The sequence below is a fragment of the Stenella coeruleoalba genome (assembly GCF_951394435.1).
Source record: "Stenella coeruleoalba genome assembly, chromosome: 19".
Lineage (NCBI taxonomy): Eukaryota > Metazoa > Chordata > Mammalia > Artiodactyla > Delphinidae > Stenella > Stenella coeruleoalba.
Window position 1 is genome coordinate 5,912,849 of NC_137165.1, and position 14,129 is coordinate 5,926,977.

Genomic DNA, 14,129 nt, shown 5'->3' on the forward strand with positions numbered 1-14,129 from the left:
AGCAATTTTTCCACATTTTAAATAGGTTTTGACTTTTTTCTTTTAGCTAGCACTGATTAATGCGTGGGAAAATTTGTTTTCTCATCAGTTACTAGAACAGTCTGCGCTCCGGGTTTCCGGGGATTTTTTTTTGTTCGTTTGTGTCATCTTGGTTTTTTACACACTGAGTTAATTAAGAAAGGCCTAAATTCAGGGAGTCAATGAACTTAGCTTTTATGGGATTCATAAAACCAAATTTCCATTTACTGAAGCAACTAATACTGCAGACCAGTTTCATTTCCAAATACGAGATCTTTTCCAAACTTTGCAAAACTGCATTATCAAATGCAGAATCGCAGGTGCTACAAACCTCATTTCCAAAAAGTTCTTATCCTACCTTACCCAACATTAATTATTCCAGGTCCTCGATCCTTAATACAGCTGTTCACAAACTTTGCTGCTCATCAGAATCACCTGGGGAGATTTATTAAATCCCAATGCCCAGGTATCATCATATAGCTATTATATCAGAATATGTGGGGATAGGGTCAAAAAACAGTATATTTAAAGATACCGCGATGATTCTAGCGAAGTTTGGGAATGAGCACCTTAGGATACTGCCCTATTCATGCTAAAGCCATGCTGAGGTGGGAGAACAGTTAAACAACTAGTCAGCTGGCTCTAAGAGGAAAACTACCATGTGCTATTCAAAATTGAGCCTCTCAGCCCTTGATCAATAGATAGAGCAATGGGGTGAAAAAAGAATGATTTATGGACAGAAGTGCTCACTTGTTACGGATTTTCATTAAATAAAAAAATCATCTCCAAAATGCCAGCACGGAGATCAAAGTATTAACTTCTAACCATACTTTGTAAAAAAGCAAATCCAATGAAAAATGTAAAATCAATCTCGTTTGTGTCTGCCTCTCTCTCACACACATACCAATGTGTAGGGATGAACTGTATCAAACCAGAGAGTGCAACAGACATAAAGAAAAAGATTCCATTGAATATCATCTACATTTCTTCAATTTCATATTAAATGATCAGAATCTCTTTTAAAATCTGATCTAATGATACAAGCAAGAACATGATTGGTTATCTATTTCTTCTTCCAAAATTCAGGAAATGTTTTCTCAGATTAGTAGAACTGTTTTTTGTAGTTACTTTTAAGGTTCTCATATATTTAGAATTTTAAAATGACTCCCCCAGAATAATCATTTATACTAGTACTGTTATTAATAATAACCAAGAGTCAAGGTTAGAGTTAAAAAGTTACTATGCTTTGTCTAAATAACAACTTAGTGAACCAGCATTCCAAATGCCAGATTCTCAAATCATAACTTTAATAAGTCATAATACCAGCTTTCATTCGTAACAAGTTCTTTTCAGTTTACAAAATACTTTCACCAATATTATATATACCCTAGCATCTAGAGTCAAAGGAAGCCCAGAAAGCAGTGGCATAAGTGACCATTCAGATATGGAGGTGAAGCTTGAACTGGCTAAGATGGAAATCAGATCTAGGCAAGCAGATGAAGCCCAGTGACTAATTTTCTCAGTAATCTTTTTCATGAAGTAGACAGATTAAGCCAGGAAGTATTCTAACATAAAGAAGTTCCATGAATAATGACTATTGTTCTATGATCATTGGCAAGAAAACACCATCTTAATGGCTCAATTTAATCACTGGTGAAATATACAGCACTAGCCTACTGCTGAGGGTAGTGGCAGACAGGATCTAAGGTGCTGCCCATGACCTCCACTTTCCTGGCACCCACATCTTTACATAAGCTCCTCTGTTTGAATATGGATGGGACCTGCGACTTGCTTCTAGCCAAGAGAATATGGCAAAGGCTATCACTCATCATTACATTGTGTCATATAACGTTTGTTGCTAGCATTCCTGAGAAATGAAATGAATATTTCATTACTGCATAAAGTCAGAGAAAAACAAGTTATAATATTGTCTATCACACTGAAGGTCAAATTTTAGAATTATGAAATATCTCTGCTAATAGTTTAGCTTACTGTAAGCCTGCTGTATGGTTTCTGGATAAGATTCTTTTTTCTTTTTGAAAGTGAACAGATTGACAGATATGGAATGTGAGTTATCTTCTTAGGCTAACAAAAATGTTCAAAAATTGAGTAAGGTGACAGATGTACAACTCTGAATATACTAAAAGCAGTAGGGTTATACAGTTTAAATGGGTGAGCTGTATGGTGTATGAATGATATCTCAATACAGCTGCAAAAGAAAAAGATGAACAGGAGAATGTGATTACTACCCAGAGTTCCATTTTCTCACTTAGACAGGAAAAGAGTTGTGAAAACCACAGAAAAACATGCTACGGTTATGCCATCACCAAGGCATGTTCATAGAGTCTTCATTCATACTGGACTGGCGATCTTTCCAATGAAACTGTTTCACAGCTACTGTTATAAGAGTTAGTTCAACCATGATTGCTTCCGAAGAAGAACTGTACGTAGATAAAGCACTGTAGTAACCAGATCTGGAAGCCTGACCTGAACCTTTACCATGAAACTCTAGCAGTCAATCACTGAGGCAACTGTACCAAGCGGCCAAAACTCTAGTTATAGTTCTTTAACTTTAAGCAAATCTATCAAACAAGATTTAAGTGTTACTTCTATTAGACAGTATCAGAAATTCCCAGTCATTTCATTATTAATTTCTTACCTGGAAATTAGTTTGACTCAACTCAACAAACTTGTAAGTCATCCTCAATGCCTCTGCCTATCAGTGCCTTATATTCCTTCTAAAATAGGTTAAGTGCTCTACATGGACAATACTTAACCAGGACACCCCTCCAATGTTTTTGTTGAGTCCACTCAAGAAACAAGCAAAGGACTGAGGTTCCAAATCTCAAATTAACCCAAGTCTCAGAAAGGAATACAATCCCAGCCCCCTATCTAGCCCTCTACATAGGAAAGTCCAGTAGAAAAAAGTCCATAGAAAAATCAGTAATCTTCTCCTCTGGATTTAGAGGTCTTTAATATGAAAACAAGTTTTAGTAGTCTTTGTTATACTGACTTGTAATTAGATTATCAAATGATACACATTCCAGGTAAAAAATCAGCTACACACTTACATTTTTTAAATGCCTTACAGATCACAAATCTGAATTAAATGCGTAATGTATCTCTTGAATACGGTATTTCAAACAGTATATGTTTTTGGATAGATATTAACAGCACCAGGGAAGCTGTTTAGATATAGACTGATGTTACCATTAATATACTTTCTCCTATATAAAGGTTAGTAGAATTTTAGTGGTAATAATAGACTCTGGTGAAATCTACAGACACCAACACAAAGGATTAAAACGTAAAAAAAAGAAAAATCAATCAACCTTATCAATTTGAATCAAATTTGGAAAATCAATTCATGGACATACCATATCTTACCAACAGATATTCAACAGCTAATATAAACAGATTGGGTATATATGTCCCATGTGGTCAGTATCTTCATGTTCCTTTTCAAATGACAATATTCCCTGGCTTTATAAAAAGATGCCATATGAATGACTGGAAAATATCAAAGCTTTCAGGGCTTACCTCTCCCCAATTGTTTAAGGGAACACTTATTCCTCCCATGCCTCACTGTTCCACGCAGAGGGATCTGGTCTCTCACCTGAGGCCTTACTGACTGATCAGTGAATACAGAGAAGAAACTAAACACACTCTGTTCAATTCCTCTCTTTCAGAGCTAACCCTACAGGGAGGGTACACGTGCTCCGGCAATGTCTCTCTCATGCCTTATATCAGGCTGCCACTTACAGGGTGGGTAAGTCTACATATTCAAGGGCAGGGGGAGTTAGCACCATAAGTTTGTTTTCTATGTCTGTGAGTCTATTTCCATTTTGTATATAGATTCATTTGTATTATTTTTTATATTCCACATATATGATATATAGTATTTGTCTTTCTTTGACTTACTTCACTAGGTATAATATTCTCTAGATCCATCCATGTTGCTGCAAATAGCAATAGTTCATTCTCTGTCATGGCTGAGTAATATTCCGTATATATATATATATCATCTTCTTAAACCAGCTGTCTGTTGATGGGTACTTGGGTTGGTTCCATGTCTTGGCTATTGTAAATAGTGCTGCTATGAACCTTGGGGTGCATGTATCTTTTCAAATTAGAGGGTTTTTTTTCCAGATATATACCCAGGAGTGGGACTGCTAGATCATATGGTAGCTTTATTTTTAGTTTTTTAAGGACCCTCCATACTGTTCTCCACAGCGGCTGTACCAATTTACATTCCCACCAATAGTCCTATAGGAAGTTTCCTTTTTCTCCACACCCTCTCCAGCATTTATTATTTGTAGACTTTTTGATGATGGCCATTCTGACAGCTGTGAGGTGATACCTCATTGTGGTTTTGATTTGCATTTCTCTAATAATTAGTGATATTGAGAATCTTTTCAAGTGTCTGTTGGCCATCTGCATGTCTCAGTACTTTCTCTGATAACTGATCTTCTGGATAGAAATAAGCAACTTGTCCGTTTACTATTTAATACTAAATCATCACTACTGTATTTTAATTACCATCCCTTCATTGGCCCAGACTAATCTATGAATTTCTGAAATCCTACTGATTCCAAAACAACTAAAGAACTGTGACATAATGTTCCAGAACGTAATCAGACTGGGCCCTGAGAAAAGCTTTATTTCTACCTCGTGTGTCTGATAAAGCTGCCTGGGGCTTTGTATGTAGGTGGGTGGGCTTGTTTTTTAAAGAAACGGAACAGCACGGCCAAGGTTACCTGGGAGAGCTCTAGCCCCAGCCCCGCCATCTACTAAACACAGGGTTCTGCTGTGCAAATTCAGCAGCAGGGCAAGTTCCTGAACCTCTTTTTCCAAGTAGACTACCCAATCCTAAATCCCTCTCACAGCTACACAGGTAGAAGAGAAATTTAAAACGAAAAATCAATCATAATCCAGAGAAAAGCACTATTAACATTTCAGTATAGATCCTTTGCATTTTTCTGTACTATGTGGATAGGTCACCGAATGACCTGTTGCACCTACTGCTTTGCAGACCTCACTGAGTGTATTGTCGACGTGTCGGCCATCACAGGGTCCACATGACTGCATAGCGCTGCCTGGAGAGCCTGCGCCCGGCCCATAGCACCCTTTCCCTCAGGCCAGCGGAAAGGTGACTGGGGCTAGATCACTCACTCTTAAGTGGCATTTTGATGTATTACTCTTGGAGTTGGATGTTCTGAGCTATTTGGTAAACAGCGTTTCTTTGGTTAACCGCCTGAGATAACACCCCCTTAGCCAGAGCCCTCCTAGACCGGTGTTTGTTTTGCTGTCGCTGCTTCTGCTAAAAAGTTCTTTTTCTATTAACATACCTATCAACTCTTCGTCCTGTATTGCAAATATTTCTCCAGGGTGTTGTTTACCTTCCGATTGTATTTATGCATTTATATATGTAAAAAATGTGGTACTTTGTATGTTTTCAAATCAATTATTCCCATCACATTCTTTTCTTTTGCTGCCATGCAGTACCATTTAAGTTCCACATGCAATATGGATTTCATTCCACCACTGCATTTACAGTTTCCTAGCAATGTCTTCTTTTCTCATCTATCACCCTTTTCAGTAATTCTGTTGCCTATTTATCCAAATTTGTTCTCTCCTCACTATTTTTCAATCCTTTTTTTATGAATGCCATGATTTCTTCTACTTTATTACAAATGCTAATCATTCTTGTAAAAAACGATTTTGAATGCTGCAAAATATCATATTCAGAGATGCTCTTTCTCAAAGCGTTGAAGATATTATTCCCTAATTCCATAATTCTCCTCCTGTGTCACGATGAGTGTCTGTGGCACTTGTGCTTGGGCTATTATGGAGCATCGGGAGACAGACTGATACACCTGAAACAACTGAAAAAAAAAAGACAATACACGGGAAGGTCTTGAAGACCCTGGACAGCGGACAACAAAAGGCAGCGACGGAGCGCTGAGAGGCAGGAAATACACAAGGCGAGCCCGGCAGCCACCCCAGCGTGCATACTGCCTAGGGAGACTTCACAGACCACAACACAGGGGGGGCAGATCCAGCAGATCCTCACGAGGAGGCGACGGACCTGAGAGTCTGGGGAGACCGAGTTCTCAAGGTAGAGCACTAGGTAAGAGAGAGCCGCACAGAAGGAGGACCCCACAGACGTGCAGGGCCCCCCCGTTGATCAGCACAAGCTTATGAGGAACCTACACAAGGCTGAGGAAAGAACCACCCAAAAGCATTAGAGGGAATGATACCCAGGCTCATACAACAACTCCACAAGAGTGGAAAACTCCACAACTCACGGGGAATTCAGGAAAGCACGCAGAAGGATCTGGTCTCACCTACCGAAGCTGAAAAAAGAGACCCGAAAAGGATCAAACTATTTCCGAGGAACTTAACCAAAGGACAGAGCTCAAAAATATTTATAAGATACAAAAACAGCCAGCACCCAATGCCTGGCATGCAATCTAAAATCCTCAAGTATGCAAAGAAGCAAGATACTATGAGCCATCATAAGGAGAAAAAGCAACCAATTCAAAGTGACCCAGAAATGACAGAGATGCTAGAATAAGTAGACAAGGACAATGAAACAGTGTTTATTACTGTATTCCATATGTTCAAGAAACTAAAGAATGGAGAGAAGAACCAAATCAAACGTCTGGATATAAAAACTACAAGGGGGCAGGAGGAAACTCTGGGCGATGATGAATATGTTCATTATGTTGCCTGTGGTGATGGTTTCACAGGTGCATACATACCTCAAAACTCAGCAAATGTACACCTTAAATAGGTGCGGGTTATTACATGTCAATTATACCTCAAAACTGTCAAGAGAGAGAGACTGAGTTTCCTTGGGCCCCACTCTGTGTGAAAGGGATCTGCCTGTCCTACGTCTACAGCTGAAAGCACGTGTACAGTTTGAGGCATCCAGGGCTCAGTGCATTCAATCAAAGCACTCACTGCTCCAAAGGCAAATGCTCCTCCCCACAATCTCCTTGTTCTCTAATGCTGTGCTCTCAGCTGACAGCAGCAAATATAAAAATACAACTCTCAGTCTACTTTGCTGCTACAGCCCTTCTCTGCGTCCACCTACAACACTTCTCAGAATGACCACACTACCCAGTGGAATCTGTCTGCATCCACTTCTCCTCCTCCTCCCGTCGCTCTCCAGGTATTTTCTGTAGTTACCAGTGAGGGGGGAGGGCGGGAAAGAGAATGAAGATGCTCGGTCTTTGAGACTAGAGGCTCAGAAGGGGCCCCCTTACCTCAATCAATCTCTGCAGGAATGTTGCAAGAGAAACTCTGGGTACATTTTTTCTTTACCCTGGCTGTTATTGTTATTAGCAATCAGATATAGCGTTTAGCATTAAGTTGTCTTAATTTTCTATGTTTCATATTTTCACCTTTGTTTCTTAAATATTTTAGCAGGCAGCTGCTACTCATACATCATTTTGTACTACAAATATGAAATTGCTTTTATAAAGTCATAACTTTAGTTCCTCAAGCAAACAAGAACCAAGGGTCTGAACCACTATTTTTATCCTAACCTGTAGCTAATTTTTAATACTATTACTATGTGAATTATCTTTTAAACACATAACTATGAAACAACTACATTCTCAAGCTTATTTTTATTATTTTGGGGGGACATTTATCTAAATAGGTCAATGAGAAAAAAAGATTTTATAGAAATAAATTTTATTAACAGACACGTTTTGCTATGCATCTATTTTATATAATATATCTACTTGAAATCTAGTGTGCTTTTGAACCCCTTATAGTACTTAAATTGTAGCTTGTATGAACCATGATCAACCAGCTTAATTTAATCCCAATCTATGCTTTAAACCTTATCTCATTCTATTTCCTTACATAGATTCTAGATGCCAACAGAAAAATTAAAAGTTAAAGTAATCGTAGCGGGGCTTCCCCGGTGGTGCAGTGGTTAAGAATCCGCCTGCCAATGCAGGGGACACGGGTTCGAGCCCTGGTCAGGGAAGATCCCACATGCCGCGGAGCAACTAAGCCCGTGCGCCACAACTACTGAGCCTGCACTCTAGAGCCCACGAGCCACAACTACTGAGCCTGTGAGCCACAACTACTGAAGCCTGCACACCTAGAGCCCGTGCTCCGCAACAAGAGAAGCCACCGCAATGAGAAGCCCACGCACCGCAACGAAGAGTAGCCCCCGCTCGCCACAACTAGAGAAAGCCCGTGCGCAGCAACAAAGACCCAACATAGCCAAAAATAAATAAATAAATAAAATTTATATCAAAAATAAAAAATAAAGTGATTGTAGCTAAATTTGAATCTTTCTCTGAAGCTGTTTAAGCTGAAGCACACAATTCAACATGGGTGGCACTTAGTACACAAAACATCTTGTTAAAGGAAGAAGAGAAGAAAACTTCCATTCCTACCGCTTGCTAACATCTCAGTTTGGTGTTCAAGATACACACAGTCACAGACTAACAGAATTCAATTAGAAAGAATACACGAACTTCATCCAGTCTTGCCCTTCAGGAAACTGTGCCTGAAAATCCTGGCTCGGGCTTCGTGTTCCTCCTCTGTACCCACATATGGTGAAATCAAGAAACACCCAGCCCACGGCAAATTCCTGATCTACAGCCCAGTAACTTTTTTTTTTTTTAAGTATAGTAGGCTAGTTTGGTACTGCTTATTCTTGGTGAACCCTAATTTGGATCCACTTCTAACCATCTTTGCTTAATTCTGCTGGTAATTATCTCCATCAAATCTACACCAGGGGCTTCATTTTCAGGTGTACAGCTGAGGATGCAGGCACTAGGGTTCCCTGAGATCACAGAGTGAGGAGGATTTTCTCTGCAGCTCCAGCACCCACCCTGGAATCCCCTGGCTCCATCTGATTCTTCAGCATGGGCATGCATCGCTGCTTAAACATTTCCAAATATACCCAAATATGCTAGATGAAACTTCCAAGGGATGCGAGGATAGAGATCTACTGTCATTACTATGGCTTATAAATGTGCTCAGAAGGTAAGAGGAAACATCACAGACCTCGCCTGCCTAGGCCAACAGTCTATATGCTCTTGTAACGATACAAAGGCTCTCTAACCAGAGTCAAGTCTCAAACTTACAGCTCTATTCACTCTACTCATGTATGGAATCTAGTTATTTTAAATCATATATGTATTTCCTATTGTCATAATCCAGTCATGAGTCTAATCTCTCAAAATTCTGATTCTCATTTTGGTTCCAACTACCTTTCATTAAATTTCCAGATTCACTTTGCTGTTTTTTAGGGGGTGGGAGTTGAGAGACTGCTGGAGACATGTAACGTTAGACAATGCTCATGGTTTCCTGTGAATATTTTAGTACCTTTTCTCCTGCGAATATTCCAGTACTACCTCTACCCAGCTGCTTCTGTTTGCATCACAGAGGCTGTCTGCTATGATTTTTAACTATGTCTGTATTGTCTGGTCCTTGAAAAGTAAATTTAACACCCTCTCCAGCAGGTCAACAAGTCTACTTCAGAGGATATGCCTCACAGGTTTCCAAAGGAAACCTGCCAGGAACTAACTTTTCTTAACACAGAATGTAGTCTAAGAAGCCAAAACCCAGTTCTTTAACACCATATGCAGTGAGCTGAACTGTAGCCCCAACAAAAGGTATGTCCATCTGGAATCTCAGAAGGTGACCTTATCTTTACAGATGTAATTAAGAAAATGGTCTCCAGAAAAGACCATCCTGGATTAGGGTGAACCCTAAATATAATGATGAGTGTCCTTAAAAGAGACAGAAAAGGAAACAGAGACAGGGAAGTAAGGACAGGCAGCAACTGGAGCTATACTATCAAAATCCAAGAGACGCCAGGAGCTACCTGAGCTAGGAATAGGACGGAAGGATCCTCCTCTAAAGCCTTCCAAAGAAGCACAAGCCCTGCCAACACCTTGACTTCAGAATTTCTGGCCTCCTGAACCCTAGAGAATAAATTTCTGTTGCTTTAAGCCACCAAGTCTGTGGGAATGTGTTACAGCAGCCCTAGGAATCCAATACACCATCTAAATCACAAGTCACCAAACTTTTCTGTAAAGGGACAGACAATAAACATTTCAGGCTTTGCCATCTACAGAAGTCTCTGTGGCAACTGTGTAACCAAATGGGTGTGGCTACATTCCAATAAGACTTTATTTTCAAAAACTAGCAGCAGGCTACATTTGGCTCATGAGCTGTAGTTTGCTGACTACATAACCTACATGACATCTAGTCAGCTAGATATCACCTATCATTTAAATGATCTAAATCCTATCTATTTTTCATATCATTTCTCTTTCAAATTTACAATCATGCTCTGGAGGATAAGAAATTCCAATTATCTACCCAAGTCCTATAGTTTTATTTCCAGAATTTAATCTCGAGACACATTTCAGGCTTTTTCTTAAAACTCCTCCACAAATCCACAGGGAGTAGGACTGAGGATCTAAGGACCCTTCCCTGACTCTCCCTGCGTGCAGGGAAGTGAGTACACGAGGCAGCAGCAAACCTGCCTACACCCAGAGCAGCCCTCACAGCTGCGCATCACCCTTCAGCAGGCAGCAGCTCACTACCTTACCAGCATTATCCTTCCCGTACAGGAGAACGTGATTCCCTGAGCTTGCCAACGCCTGCTAATTTTCCTTTGATAAATAAATATCTTCTTGTGTCTAGAACCACCATCTGTAAGACCCCTTTATTATCTAATCAGTTTGAAGTGTGTTTTCTCCTCTTATTTCATTATCACATTCTTCTACTTCATTTATCTTCATCTTGATTTCCTCCCAATGCTATCAAACACATCTTTCTTCCCAAATTATTTTTCCTCCTTTTTCCCAAAGTTTCTCTGATTTTAGCAAGCCAGCATATACTAAAATGCCTCAAGCTGTTCTACCCTCTCCTCAGAACTCGTAATCTTCCTGAGACAGGAAAATAAACATAACACATACCCTGCACAGCACTGCAACAGTTCTTCTGTGTCCATGCTGTTAGGCTCTCTAGATGAATACTGCTTTATGCATCCTTCTGCAATGCAGCTCTGTCAATCCCGGAAATTTCCACAGTAAATGCAATCTGTCAGTTGCCATGGAAACTGCCTGCTTCCTGGCACTACTAACAAAATGAGTATCTTTGCTAAGACCTAAGATGAGGCAAAAGGAAAAACTGAAAAAAGAAAGATTTCTAGAAGAATCGCTCAAAGACTCCAGAGATCAACATTCAACTTTTGATATCCATATTCAGTGAACAGAAGGTATTAATTGTACAAATCTGCAGTATTTTGAAGTAGTATTGACGTATGAAGTAGAAAGCACTTTTTCTTTAATCAACCAGGAAGACAGTAATAGAACACACAAACATTCATGTTTACATCTTGCTGCCTATTCCCTAAGAGCTGATGTTTCTCACCTATGCTCAAAGCATACCGCCGAAATGGTTTTTCTGGCTGTGCTTCTTATAGAAAAGGTTAGGAAAGCTGCCCTAAACCAACAGGTTACAAGTTTTCATAAGATCCTTTCCCTATTTGGGCTCCAATCTCCACTGGTGGCTAAAACCCCATCCCCCCAAGTATTACAAGAAATCAGAGTAGTTTAAAAGGGCATCTCAGGAGTCATCACTAGCAAAGCAGCCTTACCAGTACTCTCAGAACATTAGACCTAGCTGACCACCCCCCCACCCGCGCCCTTGGAAACGATGCTCGGTTCCCATGACATCACCCTCTATGGATCTGCTTCCTACCTCTCAAACGTCTTTCCTGTCTCAGCCTGTTGCTCCTCTTGTATCCAGCCTCTGAACATCAGATTTCCTTGGGGTTCAGCCCTGGACCCAATGGTCTCATCAAGATACACTCTCTTCCTAGACAATGTTATCATCTATATGCTGACAACTCTCAACTTTTTATCTCCAATCTGTACCCTTTTCTCTGCACAGCAGACTCTTATTTTCGACACCAGACTATGTGTCATGTTTATTTCCTTGATATCTCTGATAGGATATTTCACAAGCATTTCACACTTAGCACATCTAAAGCTTAACTCTTGCTCTTCTGTGCTCCCTTGTCCACTGAAGCTCCAGACCCATCCAGTGGTCCCCCATCAGTAATGGCAACTGAACCCATCATTCAAGCCAGAATTCTGGAAGTCACTATGAATGCCTTCCCCTCTTCACAACCCACATTCAAATTATTACCAATTTCCGTGAATGCTGTCTCCCGAAATCTCCGGAATCTGTCCATTTCCCTCTGTCTCCACTGTCAACTCAATGTCATCACCACCCATATATTTCAGCTACACTACCACAGCCTTGCTGGGTCTCCCTAATTCTATTCTTGCCTCTCTCCAGTGCATACCCCAAACAGCAGCCAGAATCATCACTTCAGAATGTAAATCAGATCATGTCACTCACCTGCCTTTAACGTGCCACACCTTCCCACTACACTTTGTACATCACCCCAACTCTGCCTACAAGACCCTGCATCATCTGGCCCATGACTACCTCTCCACCCTTACTTTAAATCCACTTCTCCTTCTCACTGAATTATTCTCCACTCAAACTGGCATTCTTTCAGTTCCATAAAAAGCTGAACCTTTCCCACCTTGATATCTTGAAACTACAAATACATGCTATTCCCTCTGCTTGGAACACTCTTATCAGCCCCTTCCCCAAACCTAGTAAAAAGCTACACAGGTTTAGAAGCCTTCCATGGCTATCTCTTCACCATCTCCACTCCAAATCAGGCCCCTCTTTCATTCTTTCATGGCATCGGGTTATAGTCCTTCAATAGCAGGTATACCATTTATAATTTCATTCATTCATTCATTCATTTGCTGAATGTCTGTGTCTACCTCTAAACCTTAGGCTTCATGAAGCAGCACTCACATCTCTTTTTCTCAACATGAAATACCCAGTGGCCACCACAGTACCTAGCAGATGGCAGACATTCAATAAACAGCTGCTGAACATATGACAGAACACCTATCGGGTTGCTTTGGTTTCTGACAGCTGTCAGTCGCTCACAAAACTCTGATGCACTCCCTGGGTTCTATGAGATATCCCTATATCCCTTCCCTACATTCCCCTTTTTTGCACCCATTGAAACCCCAAGCTAAGAAGGAACACGTCTCTTGTATCTGACTTCTGCAGCTCCTCCAGCAGGAGAGGCAATGGCAACCATCCGGTGTACCTGCAATGCTCTGTGCGTCAGTGGTCCTCAACCAGGGGCAACTTTGCAACCCAAGGGTCTGGAGACATTTTTGGTTTTTACAACTGAGGGAGGGGGGCACTACAGCATCTAGCGAGTAGAGTCCAGAGGTGCTGCCAAACATCCTACAGCACACAGAACAGCCCTTACAGCAAAGAGTTATCCAGCCTAAAATGTCAATGGTGCCAGGGCTGAGAAGACACAGCTGTGCCTTCCAAGTCTCCTAACATAGGAGAAAGGCCAAAAACTGTCAATCTATAATCATTAAAAATTTTTTAATTTAAAAAAATGCAACATTTCACTAACACAAAGTTATTCTTAAAACACTGTTTTTAATTTAAAAATGAAAATAAACTAAATTGGCTATAAAATGCAATGAAAGGTATACAACTGACTGAAAAATAGGGTATGTGCTAATTTAGAAATATCTGCAAGATGTACTGTGAAAAAAAAACAAGCTACAAAGCAGTGTATAATAAAACTACTTTTTGTATAAATATTTTCATGGTTTTATATAAATTATCACATATTTTGATATATGAACAAGTTTTTCTGCAAGGACATATTATACTTTATAATAAAGTCATATCTTCAGAGAGCAATATTAAGGACATGGAGCTTTTTATTTTATAACTTTCGATACCAACTGAATTCTCTTACTAGAAGCATATATTACTCATTTTTTAAAGGGTAACATCAATTATCTGGACAGTAAACTTATGGGCCATTTTGGTTTTCTTCTTTATACTTTTCTATATTTAAAAACAGAAAGAGAGAAAAGACAGAAAGAGAGGGAGGGAGGGAGGGGAGCAAACACCACCGGTAAATGTGCTTTTAAAAGCACAGTAAAGACAACATGTCCCTGCACCTTATAACTACTTAAGTGTACACCACACCT

At 40.1% G+C, this 14,129-nt stretch overlaps 1 protein-coding gene across 5 annotated transcripts in view; it reads right to left on the reverse strand.

Annotated features, from left to right (window-relative positions):
• The window catches only part of MAP2K4 (mitogen-activated protein kinase kinase 4), a 104,587-nt gene that overhangs the window by 46,342 nt on the left and 44,116 nt on the right, over positions 1–14,129 (reverse strand). The window lies entirely within an intron of this gene.